The following is a 14748-nucleotide window of genomic DNA, read 5'->3' as shown; positions in this document are numbered from 1 at the left end:
AAGATCTTAATGGAAGACGAATGGTGACGTCACCAGAGCCAGAATGGACTCACAGATAGTACGAATGACGAACCAAGAATGACAAAAGGAGACGAAACGCCATGAGAAAAGAGATCGTGAGCTTATAGTGATAGGAAGCTATTAAAATGTAAGAGAGTTAAGCTGTAAGCAAAATGACTACAGTCGATCAGTTTACGCCTGTACATATGCTTGAAACGCAAGAAAGCTAAGAAAACAGTACGACTTGCTATGCTTAGTTGAAGAACAGCGCTGCAACCGCCATGTTTACATAATTTACCTCAAAACGAGACACAGTATTATAAGTTCGAGTCCACTTTACATGAAAAGCAGAATCATTTTAGGTTTCTTTAGGCCAAACACGACAAGATTCATATTCTAGCAAAATAAAAAGAGACAGCTGAATCGAAACTCAGCAGATGCAACTCATGCCAAAGGAGCCAAGGTCATACCAATAGAAGGAACGAAAAATAGCTACGTCTAATTGAAACATAAGAACAGAATATCCTGCCTCTGAAAGGTCAAGATAAGGAAGTATAGGCAGGTGGCAAGCCGAATAAGAATTAAATGCACACATCGAGAGAAACTAGACAAATTCACGGTATCTACATCACGTGACCAGCCGAGCGAGGAGAAGCACGAGTTCACACCTACGCGTGGCATCCGCCAAGACAGAAGATGCAGTTTTGAGGCCAACCACAGTAATATAATTGACACATTGTTGCTGAAGTGATGATTGATTGTAACCTTAATTGGAGGATGGCCGGGTAGCTGAGGGGGCACCCTGCACCTGGCTGTCCATTCTGCGTGCTGCTAAGCAAAGTGGACATTTATGCATGGGGTTAGTGCCAACCCAATCACAATGGACCAAATAATCTAGGGTTCTATAGTTAGTAGAACCAATGGGACATTGTACTTTTGATGACGTCCACAATAGTCATTTTGAAGGAAGGGCTTAGATGCCCACCTGACAGTGTTTTAACCAATCCCTTACTCCATTACCATATACAGATATAGCACCTATAATAAAGTTACTTTTTCCTAACCAATAGAAATGCTTATTAACTTTTGAGTGTTACACGTCACTTATGACAAATTTTCAGTATAAATGATGTGTTTTGTATGAAGTTCAGTGGAGTTGAAGCGAGACGGACTATCGCATTACTGCTGATTGCCATGACTCCCCGTTTTTTGTACTTGTCATTAAACGGACTCCCTTTGCCAAACCATTGAGTTGTCCTTATTGATTGGTATTGGAGTAATAAATCTGCACCCCCATCCATCTCAAGGTGCAGTTATCTCATCTTAAAGTACCTTTGGAGCAAACCCCGACTCTATGGGCTGGCCGGGGGTCTCCTCAGTACACTTCCTATGAGAAATGGAAGTTATCTGCTAGCGTTTGGCACAGTTTGCTGTGATATACTAAATCAAATGCCGCCGACAGGTCCAGTAGTAATAGAAAGCAAAGTTTACCTGAGTCCCTGACTGCGTCCATTTGATTTTTTAGATCCAACAATGCAGTTTCGGGTCTGTGACCGGGCGAAAGCCTGATTGTCTCTCTCCTAGAAGATGGTTGTTTTTGAGGTGGGCTTGAACTTGGGTGTAGGCAGTTTTGTCTATGATTTTGAGGAGGAAGGGGACTGTGGTGATTGGTCTGTAGTTAGTGGATGTGGTGGGGTCTAACATGGGTTTTTTAAGTAGGGGGGTGACCCAGGCTTCTTTGATGTCCGACGCATTGAAGGATGCATTTACAAAATTCATTATGATGGGTACTAGAGTAGGTGCACAGTCTTTGACTAGTTTGGCCGGGAAGCTTTCTCCTTTACAATTTGACAGTTTACGTGATGCTATTGTTTTGGATACTTGTTCTGTAGTTACTGCAGAAAAGTGGAATTCAGGTATATTATTGGAGAGGGTGGTGGCTACTAATGAAGCAATTTTAGTGGTGGTACCTAGTACTTTTCTTTGTGAGTCGATTTTGTTTTGGAGTGTGTTCATTTTTGCAGCTAGTGTATCTTGGATGGTAGAGCACCATGCATGTGAGAGTAATGATAATAATAACAACTCTCTTCTCCTTCTGTTGCACAGAAAAATGTATTTCAATCTCTTGAAAACACAATTAATCAATTATGTCTGTCTGGCCAATGATTGTAGGTCTGAGCGTCCTTCGTCACGGCTTACTCTGATCAATGAAGTCATTAACACATGTTTATGCATTAATAATCAAAGCAAAGTTAATAAAGGAAAGCGTAATTCATAGCAACCACATGTATATATACAAAGCATTTTGGTAATGAGCAGGGTACCCACAAGACAAACACAGTACATTCAGAGAGAAAAGCACATGTAACACGTACAAAAAGAAACCTTTAGTCAGATATTGCAATAAGTATAATTTTAAGATAATTTGCAGTATGTAGCATGACCACTGTACATAATTGTGCTTGCTAGCCCTGAGTTTGTAAATCTTGGGTCATGCAACTGTAATGTAGCACCGTTGTGCGATTTGTGGAGTACTTCTTTATAATTCTCACAGCGTTATGGACAAAACGAAATGTGTGGAATTCTCTGTACGTTTGCATAATAGTGATGGTGACTCTATCGGTATGTTATTCGAAATTATAGTGTCTAAACTCACAATAATGGTGTTGACCATAGTTCCCCATGACTTTGCATCTACTGTCCATACCATTCGTGTGGAGTAAATGTGAGACTGAGAAAGGCTACCTTGCTCGCGAACGCCGTTCACATTTGATTACTGCGCGATGCACTCTGAAAAGAATATGTACAAAGGCGGCCGGTTTAGAAGCTGAACCGTACGTTTACAGTTAAGATTAGTAGATCATTGCGGATCATCTTACCAGAACACTGTAGTGCGATCGATACTGGGCGCAATCTTGTGAATGTAAAACACGACTGTTGTGCTGGCATCTTAAAATAAGTTGTGTTGTGTTGTGTAGTCATGGCAATGTTGACTGACAAGATGGCCATCATGCTGGGACAGCGGCGGCCATCTTGGGACAGTTTGTATATGTTAATGTAGTGGGGCGGTATCACTTTAATCGGACAAGTGGTGTTACCTTTATCTGATCAACGTTACTTATTATAACTTCACGTGGCCAATAGTACTGGTAGGAGTGGATCTAATATACATACCTGTGTTTTATAGATCTTTTTAACATACCCTAAATTGAACGACTCATCAATTTTGTGTAGTAGACACGAACAATACTGCTGATAGGCTGTGGTTGAAAGTGGCATGGATGTTGACTAAACCTGTCTCTCAAGATGTCATGTAGGCGTCTGACAATCACTCACACCTGACTTCCATTAAACTTCCCCACACGGATAAAAGGCAAGCACGATAGCACACTCTTAGAGAGGCAGGGCACACAAAGGAACAGCAGTTTCGAGTCGGCAGCTGAACGAGGGGAGAAAGTAGGGAAACCAAGAAGGGTTTGCAAGGAGGGAAACACCCTTGACCTTTTCGGCAAGCAACCATTACTTTCCAGAAACATTCAAAGCAGAAAGCATAAGGCCAGGGAACCTGACTGATGACTCCTGCATGGTGTGCCAGAGATAACAAAGGCCCTCCCGCGTAACCCCACCAAGGTGGGGAGGAGCGGCAGCCGGCGGGGTATCGTCCTTGAATACAAGAACAAAGAAGCATTAGCATTAGAGAAATAAACACAGCCGGTGAGTTGGGGAGACCGATGCAAGACTGGTCTGTGTTGAAGTCAAGGTTGCAAGCAGCAACATTGTATAACGAGCGCTGGAATGAACATTGTTAAACACGTGTGATGAAAGACGCTAGTAAAGCTAAACTGCTGACGAATGTTTGAACTTGAGAAGGAAAGATACAATACCGTTAACAGAGTGGTCCGGCACCGTGAGTGTTCTCAATCAAAGGTCTCTGAAAGGTGTTGCATCAAGAGAAACAAAAGCCAGAAGAATGATGAGAATATTGTATGAATTGAATCAAAGCTGTCCTGTGACAGTTTAAGCAAATCCCATCGCACATTCAAAAGTCTTCGATTTTGATATCAAGAGGATCCGAGCCCAAAAGAGGAAGATCTATAGTCCAAACCCAAAAGAGGGAGACGAAGAGTAAACATTGTGTTACAAAGGAGTCCAAGCCTGAAGGAGGGGGACCCATGATAAATACTGGAAGCGAGAACGTGTGCATGTGAAGATCCTAATAGAAATGGAACTTTGATATTTGTTTATTACGACAGACCATCTGCAGTAAGAGACTATTATTGGAAAAAAGACTTTGGCAGAAGGCCCTGATGTCTATGCTTTGAACTGTGTCCTCTTGGCAGAGAAGCCAGAGTGTGTGCGAAGCTCGAACGTGCTGCCTTTCCCCGTGCTGAAAACACAAGGAAGGGACGCCAACTGCTCAACCGCCCTGACATATTATTTCTTGAGCACTTTTCTTTGTTGCATACATTATTGTCCCACACCCTTTTGTATTTAGAAGAAAGGATTGGCAATAGGTTTATTAATATAAGCCCTTTTATTTTGACAAAGACACGAATAGGACTGCGTTATTATTATTTGATGGTCGTAGCTTTCTCCCATCCTTAGATTTAGGTTATATAGGTGTTGAACTAACTCACTGAAGTTCAATAAACACCCTTGGAATTAGATCACTTGTGTCTGTCTTCAGTGTTTGATACTGTCATGCCCTTGCGGCGGTGGTGAGTATGGGATAGATGGAAATGGGTCCACCATTGTTTGTCCCTTCACGCTTCACACGCCTGTTCTCGCGCGGTCTAGTTGTTTTGTGCTGCGCAGCCGCGCCAGAGCTATATCATCCAGGCAGTTCCGGCAGCAGATGTGTTGCAACGTTCCTGGATTTCTACTGTGTTGTTACGCTCCTCATAGTGTTCCCTTAGCGGTGCTCCGCTCGCTTTTCTACCCACTGTGCTTACCTATTTTCTGCATCTTTTTCTCCTCCTTATGTTTCTTCTCCCGGCCCTGACGTGCTTCGGCACTCTTTCTGCTTGCTTCCAGCCCCATCTACCTTTGTTTGCTCTGGCTTTTCGTAGCCCGCATTTCCTGCTCTTACCTTCTGTTTCCTCTCTCCTGTTTTTGCTTTCTTGGTCCTCGTCAGCCTTCACCTTGCCTGGCTGTTTGTTGCTTACCTGCTTCTGTGTCCATCTCCCTCCTGGATTCTGAGTACGCGCATCTCGCCCGGGTATTTTCCTCCTTGAGTTGTGCTTCCGCTCGAGCCCTCGTATCCTCAAGGTTTCGCTCTTCTCTTTGATCACCACATCCCTGCTGGTTTTTTTATGCCAAGTGGCTTTTTCCCCATTCACAGGCGGTTTCGGGAGAGGAATCACTGATCCAGTTATTATAGTGATCACGGTGGCTTCCTTCTGCGACAGGCCATTCCTTCGTAAAAAAAAGGAACTACCAGTGCAGAAAAGGACAAAGAAGCCGGTCACAAGCGTGATATCCTCAGGTGAGGAGGAAGGGGTGGAAGGGAGGACGGACACCTCAGAAGTAGAGGAAGATATGTCCCACCCTGCTGATAGATACCATGCCTTCCTTACACTAAAGAGCTGTATAATTTAAAAGAAAGAACATTGAAACAAGTAGAAATACTGAACCAAGAATTTGCTTACCAGTTGCAGGCTAACTTGGAATGTTCTTCGCCTTCTGTCAAATATGCCAGCTAGAATTCTCCTAACTTTGATCTATTTGATGGAACCTGTCATGTACCTTATCCGGTGGCTCCTTTGAAATGCCTCTTCTGTCTCCTGCTGAGTCTACCTATGCTATCCCATCTGACACTTCTGCAGACTCTGTACTAGATCTTTTCCAGGAGCTTAACCATAGTCTAACTCCAATCGTTGACTCTGCCCTAACTCCTTTCTTGGTTCCTACTCTAGTATCTCACCCTGTCTTGAACACAGCCAGCAATGCACCCAACATTTCTAGTAATTACAACACCGCCGGTTCTACAGTAGCCAAAACAATAGCCATTCCAACAACCCTTTTAATCGGAGACTGTGTTCCAAAGCTTGCTTCGGCCTGTGACGTGAATCTGGACTGTGCATCCATGCTTACCCCTGAGTCCACTTCAACACCTGCTGTGAAGATGGATTTCTAAACTCTGACCTGGTGGGCAGAAGTTTAGGAGGCCACGCTCGGTTAAGTGAAACAGGGGAACCTTACGGACAAGTCAGACCAATCTAGGTAGCTTGGCAGGCAGTCAAGACTAAGGGGGTCATTACGAGTTTGGAGGCAGCCATGGCGCTATTAGCGGCATGGCTGCCTCCAAATTCGTGTCCGGGTCCGAGTTCTCAGAATGGGTGCTTACCGGGTCATTCCAACCTTGGAGGACCCGACAAGTCCCCATTCTGAAAACCATTCCCCATTCCCATTCGAGGCCCCATAAGGCTCAATGGGAATGGAGAAGGAGCTAATAACGGGCCCGCAAATAGCAGGCCCTTTATTAGCTCCCTGGTCCCTTAGCGGCTGCCGCTAAGGACGGCTGGTTTTACCAGCCGGCCTTAGTGGGCCCACTAAGGGACCTCGGAATGTGGCGGTAAGGGGTTAACGGCACTGGCATCCTTACCGGTGCCGTTAACCCCTTACCGCCGCACTCGTAATGAGGCCCTAAGACTCAATGGGGTGAGAGTGATATGGAAGCCCACAATGAGCACACACAGCAACAAACCACAAATTACTCTCAGACAAGTGTATACGAAAAATATCTATACATTTATTGTTGGACGGACCAATAAACACAAGTAACATTAGTTATGCAAAAACAGTTATCACACAAAATCCTTATAATATACAACATATACACTATGTTTCCTAATGCAATTCAGTAGTAAATCACAGCCACAACCTGTAAAGAGAGGGTGGAGCTCACACAGTAATAGCATTAGGTAATTCTTCCCAGTCGTTCCCTAACGTTTGAGTTCAGCCCTAAGAAGAGTGGAGCCTTGTACTCAACAGTACAGTTGTGCATAAAAATGCACGATCGCAGGTGAAGCAAAAAGCGGGTCTCCTTGGGAGGGCTGCAGCAATCAGGAAGGGGCTTGAGGCAATGAAGAATTGGTTCCCATTATTCAAGTAGGCCCTGTCCTTGGTGGCAAAGCAATGTTCAAATGGCGAGAATAGCTAGGGAGCGCAGACTAACCCAGCCAAGTTCGAATACATTAAGTTTGAATACCTTTTAAGGGATACTCGTGAGTAAAAGTGATCGGTTGTGCCGGGAGGCCACTGGTAAGTGATGCATGTACTCACCGACCCTCAGCACAGTATGGACCAAACTTTGCCAGTTTAGTCGAGGTCGCTAGTAGGTTCGAGTCCTGCAGTTTTGCGGCGCTCTGGCTCTCAGCGGCTGCAGGGGAGAACGATCATCCATGACAGGACAGTTGCCTGTTCTCAGCTTCCGAAGGAGGTATGAAGAAAAATCTAGTGCAGCAGGCTTCAGTGCACAGGAGAGCAGAACAGCAAAGGAGCTACAGCGATTGTCACCAACAGGTAGTGACGCGGGAATCACAGGTGCGGGCAGCGTTACGCACTCTTCTAATTCAGGACCCAAAATTTAGCAGGAGGATGCATGGGACCACAAGCAAGCAATGTCACTGGTCTTGGGTTTGCACTCGAGACTGCGGTGGTGCTGCAGGATATCCTGAGGTAGAGCTGGACAGTTCACTGCATGGCCCAGGGATACTTCCAAAGGGGCTCGTTTGGTGGGTAAGCAGGGGGCGCAGAGTAGTTGTTCCCACTACTCCAAAGGGGCAAAACGCCTTGGCAGGCCTTCTTGATCGAAGAAGAAAGCAGGGGTCTGACGGGACAGCAGAAGGCGAAGGTTGCCAAAACCTTCCAGAGCGTCTCCGCCGGTTTCACATGTCCATTTCTTCATGCAGGAGACTTGGCTCCTTCTCTAGTTCAGTGAGAACTCAGGTGATCGACCTGGAATGGATGCAGAGCCCCTTCTCTTATCCAAGATTAGCTTTGCACTAAATTCAAGGACTTCCAATCGAAGATCTGCTGTATTGCAGGCATCCCAGTCATTGGCCCTCATTACAATACCAGCGCTAACCCATGGCGCTATTAGCACCATGGTTGGTGGCGGTGTTGTAACGAGTGCGCCATGGTGAAATGGGGAAATACCGCCCCATTCCAAGGCTGGCGGGGCAGTATTTCCCCATTTCCCCATGGCCCTTCCCCATTCCCATTTTTGCCCCATAAGGCTCAATGGGAATGGGGAAGGCGGCAATTACGGTACCGCAAATTGCGGTACCGTAATTGCCTGCGAGGTCCCTTTGCGGGTCCCTACTTTAACGGCTGGTCCAGACCAACCGTTCGGGTCGGGTCCCGCAAAGGTACCTCGTAGTAAGGCGCTAAGTGCTAAGAGCCTTTTACGGCGCCGTTAACCACTTAGCGCCTGGGTCGTAATGAGGCCCATAGACCAATCACGGTCCATGATGGTCTCAGTCATTCAGGTACTCCAGACATCCTGGCACCAGTAGTGTGGATTGGGACATGACAGAGATCGGTTTTCGCAGGAGGTTGAATGACCAAATAAGGAAAACCCTGGTTACTCGACCCAGGTGAAGGCAAGGGACAAAATGGCCATGGGACAGAACAAAAGACTTTGTGGCTCGGCCATTTTCGGACCTGGCCACAGTCTTGAACCAAACACAGTAAACGCAATATGATTCAGTAAAAAGAAGTAAAACAGTATAAAAAGTAACTGCTGCCACTAGTTTGTCCCAGGCACACTCGTACAATCACCAAAAAAATCCTTCAAGGGTGTCTAAGGACATAATACAAAAAGGGACTCTACTGCACGGTACAGGAAGGTACATTGTTCACTGTTCAAAAGTGGTTATAGGTCAAAGGTTCGAATCAAAAGGACCTAAAACAAAAGGGTTGAATTTATTTATTTATTTATTTATTTATTAAATATATATTTTTTTTTAAAATTCGACCCTTTTGTTTTAGGTCCTATTGACTCGATCCTATGGCATTCGATTCTTTGGATTCAAACCTTTGACCAGACACCTTAAAAAGTTACTAAGAAATGGCAACATAGTCAAAGATTAAGGAAAACATAGTTTTCCAGTACTGACAGCCTGAACGACGTGTCCATTTCCCCATAACAAGTGAGCAAAAGCTCAGGGGAATTCAGCTGAAGACTGGGCTCCACTGGAAAAAGTCAGGGTAGGAAAGCGAAAATTGAACATAAATGAAATCTTTCCTAACACCCGCAGTAATCCAGATACTAATTCCTGATATTAAACTACCAAAAATGAATGAGAATTACCTTGAATGCAAAATCATACCCTTCAGTGTAAAGAAAGATTCAGTAATGGATTTAGTGTTTCAAGACCTTATTAGTGGTATGTTGCATGAACATTTGAACCAGTGGAACGAGGTACCTGCACTCCCCGATTCCTTTGCATTTGGAGTAACATTCACAACCACCACATCCCAAGAACAACCTGAAAACATCAATTCCTTTGTGCAAGCATCTATTGCAATATCCACTAAGAAGCTGCAGTCTACAGTTCTGTTTTGCTGTGCATCTGCCTTATGTTCTGAAGTACCTTTTGAGTCGGATGAGTGGGCTATAAAGATCAATCACCCTTTTGCATTTTTTGATGAAAGTACTATATTGAAAGACTATAGAACCTTTCCATGGACATAGTTCTTTTACTCTGGCTACTGCATCTTGTAGCCTATAAAGGACATTGATTTATTTTTGGATGCCCAGAGAAGACCTTTGAAAGAGGGATGGTGTCATGATCCTACCCGCTTGCCACCCAGCACCGCTACATGTGTGTATTCAGAGACTCTGTTTATGGCATAAATGCATGGTTAAAACCTACAAACCGCCTCCGCAATCATTTACTTGTTTTACCGTTGCAGTTTTGGACCAATCTAATTTCATGTTCCATTCTGGGTTTTGGGTGCATGTATGATGCATTCTGGTACATGTATGCTGTCCAAGAGGCATTGGGCTGGAGGAAGCACACTGAGTACATTTGTTTGCAGCAAGGTACTAAGAGCTGGAGAGGCCCTGGTTGCATTCACCTGTGTCAAGCTACTACAGGCTACGCTACCAAGAAAGGGTGAGGCTTTACTTGCAATCCACTGCTGCAGGCTACTGAAGCCTGGACCTGACTTAATTGGACACAGCTGCCTCAGGCTGCAATCAGCTCCACCCTGTTGGGCTGTTGGCTAGGACGGCCTTTATAAGCACACTTTGAATAGATGGAGTTTGTGCTTATGTGCTCCAGGGGTCAGTGTCTGAACCTTTCCTGAATATGCTGTTTTTTTGCTTTTGAATCCTGTTTGATACTGCTTTGCATCACTCTTTTCAGTCTGCTTTTGCAATCTGCCTGTTTTTTTAACCTTTCCTTGATTTTCAGATTTTTACCTCTGAAACCCTTTCCTGTTTTGCTGTTAAAGACATTCAGTGCTTTACTGATATCTTTTCTGCCTTTCTGACTTTCTGTAAACACCCTGTTTTCTGTAAGCATTTCTGTTCTGCTTCATAGACTTGTCCTGTTTCTGCCCAATTTTTCTCTTGTTTGTTCCTTACCTACAATATTACCAGACCTCAGTCCATAGTTCTAGTGCCTGTTCTAAGTGCTCTGAGTTTCCTGAATCCCTCGTATTCACTGTGTTGGCAGCGACCTATCTTGTCTGAGTCCTTTGCCTTGTGTATTGTGATATTCCAGTCTCTGCTATGTACTTTGTTTCTGTATCCTGTCCTGTACCTGGTTACTTCTTTCAACACTGTTTTCCTCCTGTATTACATCTTGGTCCACTGGTATGCCTCACTCTGTATCCGTTTACAGTGTGACCCCTGGGTTGGTCTCCATTCAGATCAGATAAGGGAAACACTTCTGTTGCTTTCGCCTATTCCATTAGAGTCGTGCCTGCCTCAGTACATGGGGGGTCATTCCGAGGTTGGAGGTAAGTAACAGTCCTTACCGGAATGGCGCAAATAGCGTGTCCGTGTAATTAAGAGCCTGCTAATAGAAGGATATTACAACTTCGCGGGCACGAGCTTTGCGCCATGCCGGTAAGGGCATTACCGCCATGCCGTCAAAGCGCTGAAAAAAGCCCTTAGCAGCATTATGCATAGCGCAGATTGCACTGCCGTCATGAACCAATGCGGCATTAGCGGCCACTGCTAATAGCGGTGACCGCTATTAGCGGTGACCGCTAATTACGGTCACCGTAAATAAGCGGAACCGGAAGCAGCGATATCGCACAGGAATGGGAAGGAGCAAGGAGGCCATCTTTAAAAACACAATCCATTGCTATCCTCAGCACACATGACCTGTGAGACACTGCTATTCATGCAAACTCATCCGCTAACACACCACAATGCCTAAGGCTGTTAAGAAGGGTGCCTTCCGCCAGCGCAAGGAGCGCTTCAATGAAGATGAGCTGGCCATGCTAGCTGAGACCCTGCAGGAACATGCTGACATCGTGTTCGCCCAGAGCATGAAGAGGGAGGCCATCATTCGCAAGAAAGAGATCTGGGCACTTGTGGCGCAGAAAGTAAGCGCAGTCGGGAACACCCCATGCACCATAAAAGACTGCCGGAAGCAGTGGGATGACTAGCGCTGCGAGTACAGAGCATAATCTCTGCCAACAGGAGCCAGGCAATGGCAACAGGCGGCGGAGGAGCCAGCTCCCCCATCAAACTGGCCCGATCGGAGGACATCTGTGCTAGCCTGATTGGCATGGAGGGTATAGAAGGTGTCGGAGATATGGAGTGTGGTGCCACAACATCGGCGGATGGAGGTGAGTGTCCTAAAAAAACACTGTAATGCAGAGTCTGATGAAAGTCCACCAATATGTCTGACCAAAGAGGCAAGCCATGGTCCAACACACACACATTCCCAGCAAAGTTGTCGGACGCATCACAGACACATGGAGTTGCCTGCAGCAAGGCAATGCCGTACCTGATACATACCACACAAAGATTTAAATGGCATAAGTCACACTGCATGCAAGCCCCAACAAATATGCATGTCCCATACCATACGTCTTCCCCAACATGAGTGACCCCCGACGTATGCCTGCATCACCCACCCATGCATCAAACAACGTGATCATCCAAACTCAAATGCCTATTAGCCTCGATTGTGTAGATGATCAATTGTACAAATGTATGTATGTTGCCTATCAAACCATCACTCATGCCGTCCCTCTCTTCGACCCCAACAGGCTCAGACCATGACAGCGATGCCCAAAACTCACCCCCACAGCAAACCACACCCCAGAAAAGGGCCCAGGATCAGGCCAACTGGCCTTCCACCTCGAAGGGCCAACCCAAGGCCCACTGTGCACCACCATTGAAAACAACTCAAGTTGCCAGGGCACCGGTGCTGCCAAGGGCTGTTGAGGCGGAAGCGCCAACACCTGTCGCACAGCCACAGGAAACAGCTGAGGCTCCACACTCGGCAGAGTCCAGTTTGGTTGGGGAGGTGGCAGCCACAGCACCCCAGGCTGAGGAGGAGGCATAGGAAGAGGTATGGGTGCCCGTGGAGGACGATTCCTCCGAACTTCCCCGCACACCCGGTCCACTGCCATCCCCCCAAATCACATCTCTTGAGTCAGACCACAGCACCACCCCAGAGCAGTCTGGGGGGGAGTTCATTCAAGGGCCCATGAGTCCCATAGTGGAGAGCAGTGAGGCCGAACATGAGACCCAGGCACCATCCACCTCCACAGGTGTATCCGCAGGGCCGCAGCGTTATGAGCAGCTGACTGCCCTTGTGCGGCAGTTTGTGGAGGACAACGCCCAGGCAAGGCAGGAGTGGCGGGAGAACATCGCCTCTCTAGGCAAGACAATCACTGACAACACTGCCTCCATGGGCAAGATATTTGCAGAGAATCCTAGCCGGCTGTGCAAGGAGGTATCCGCCCTGCAGCAGGTACTCAGCTGCATTGCTGATGTCACAGAGTCAGAACGTCCAGCAACCCAGTTTGAGCAGGTGGCCACACCATCGTCATCAAGCTCTACCCAGACCAGCCCACTCCGCAGGTCTTCGCGCACCCTGCGCCGGCCGGACATGCCGCCACCAGGTCCAGGGAGTGCAAAAGAATAGACTGGCCAGCCTGATGAAGGCATTGGACTTGTTGGGACATGTGTGGGGGAGTTGTGGGGGGAGGGGGGGAGGGTGTGTGGGGGAGTTGTGGGGGGAGGGGGGTGAGGGTGTGTGATGGAGTAGTGGGGGGAGCGGGAGGGGGTGAGGGTGATGGTGGGTTAGTGCACTTTAGTTATCATTGTAAAATTCAATACACCCGTTGTGTTAAAAGAAATACTTGAGTGGACATTCATCATTGCGCATGTGTCATTTCTTCATATACAGTGCATAGTGTACATGTACCCCCACACCCATTGCCCTCTGTCCAACCATCATGTCCCCCCTGCAGCCATGTGTGTCAGAAATATTGTGCTATCACTGACTGACGCACATCACGTCCCTCCTGTGCATCGGCACCGCAATGATGTCCAGCCACATCTTCTTCATTCCCTTCATCATAACCAGGTGGTAGCAGTTCAATGTCAGGGGGCAAGGGCACGTTCCGTTGGATACACATATTGTGCAGCATGACACATGCCATGATGATCTTGGCCACCTTCTCATGCCTGTAGAGGAGTGCCCCACCCGACCGGCTAAGGCAGCGAAATCGTGCCTTCAACAGGCCAAAGGTCTGCTCAATGACCACACGCGTACGGGTGTGGGAATGATTGCAGTCCTCCTCATACCTGTTCTGTGGGTTTCAGATAGGGGTGAGGAGCCACGGCTTCAAGGGATAGCCACTGTCACCTGCATGGGAGGCAACACAAATATACATGTCAGTCGAATCATGATGGACAGCTGCACTAGTCACACATGCCTGCACATTATCGTTGGTCACATGCACATGTCCCTGGTTGTATGCATGCCATTTTCAGGCCCTCAATGTGTCCTGTGCCATGGACTAATGGTGTGGGTTGTATCTTCAAGATGATACATGGTGTGCACTGCCGTCTTGTTACACATGCATCCTGTACGCATACAGCTGTGTTCGTGTCAAATTTGTGATGTGTTGCGTTCTGTGAGATTTACTTACAGGGAGCGTTGGCAGTAGTCTGTGCAATATTAGGCATTCAGCGCCGATTTTTCACATGGTGACATGCAGCATTCCTGTGGGTGTTGCGGCCCTGTGACAGACAGTGGATTCCCTTGTTGGTTCAGTTCAATGCACTCCCAGGGATGCTTGTCCTGTGTGGTGATTTGCTGGAGACAGCAACATAGTGCATATGCACTTCATGTTGCTGGATGGCGTTACGGAGGGTGAGGTCCGCTGATGAGTGGTGCACGTCTTGTGGGATATGGGGTGGTTTACTGATAATCATGTAGTGATAGGTGTCGACCTTACTTCATTCCTATGGGATTTGGGTGTCATGAACCGTTTGTGATGTTTTGGGGCACAGTGTTCGGTGATGTGCACATCGTACAGTCACATCAACATTGACAGCATGGTGGTGTGTGCATCTCTCCCCCCATTTCAATGCCATGTGGCAGTCATGCAACTTACCAAGCAGCCAGGCACGTCGCCCAGCATGTCGCTCCATGAAGCGTGGTAGCGTGGAGTTCCGCAGGACCATAGAGTCATGAGTTGATCCAGGATATCGGGCACAACAATGTGTGATGATCTTGGTGGCGTCGCATACCATCTGCA

This window comes from Ambystoma mexicanum, chromosome 7q, assembly GCF_040938575.1.
Source record: "Ambystoma mexicanum isolate Mex_15411 chromosome 7q, UKY_AmexF1_1, whole genome shotgun sequence".
NCBI lineage: Eukaryota > Metazoa > Chordata > Amphibia > Caudata > Ambystomatidae > Ambystoma > Ambystoma mexicanum.
This window is presented reverse-complemented; position numbering follows the sequence as displayed.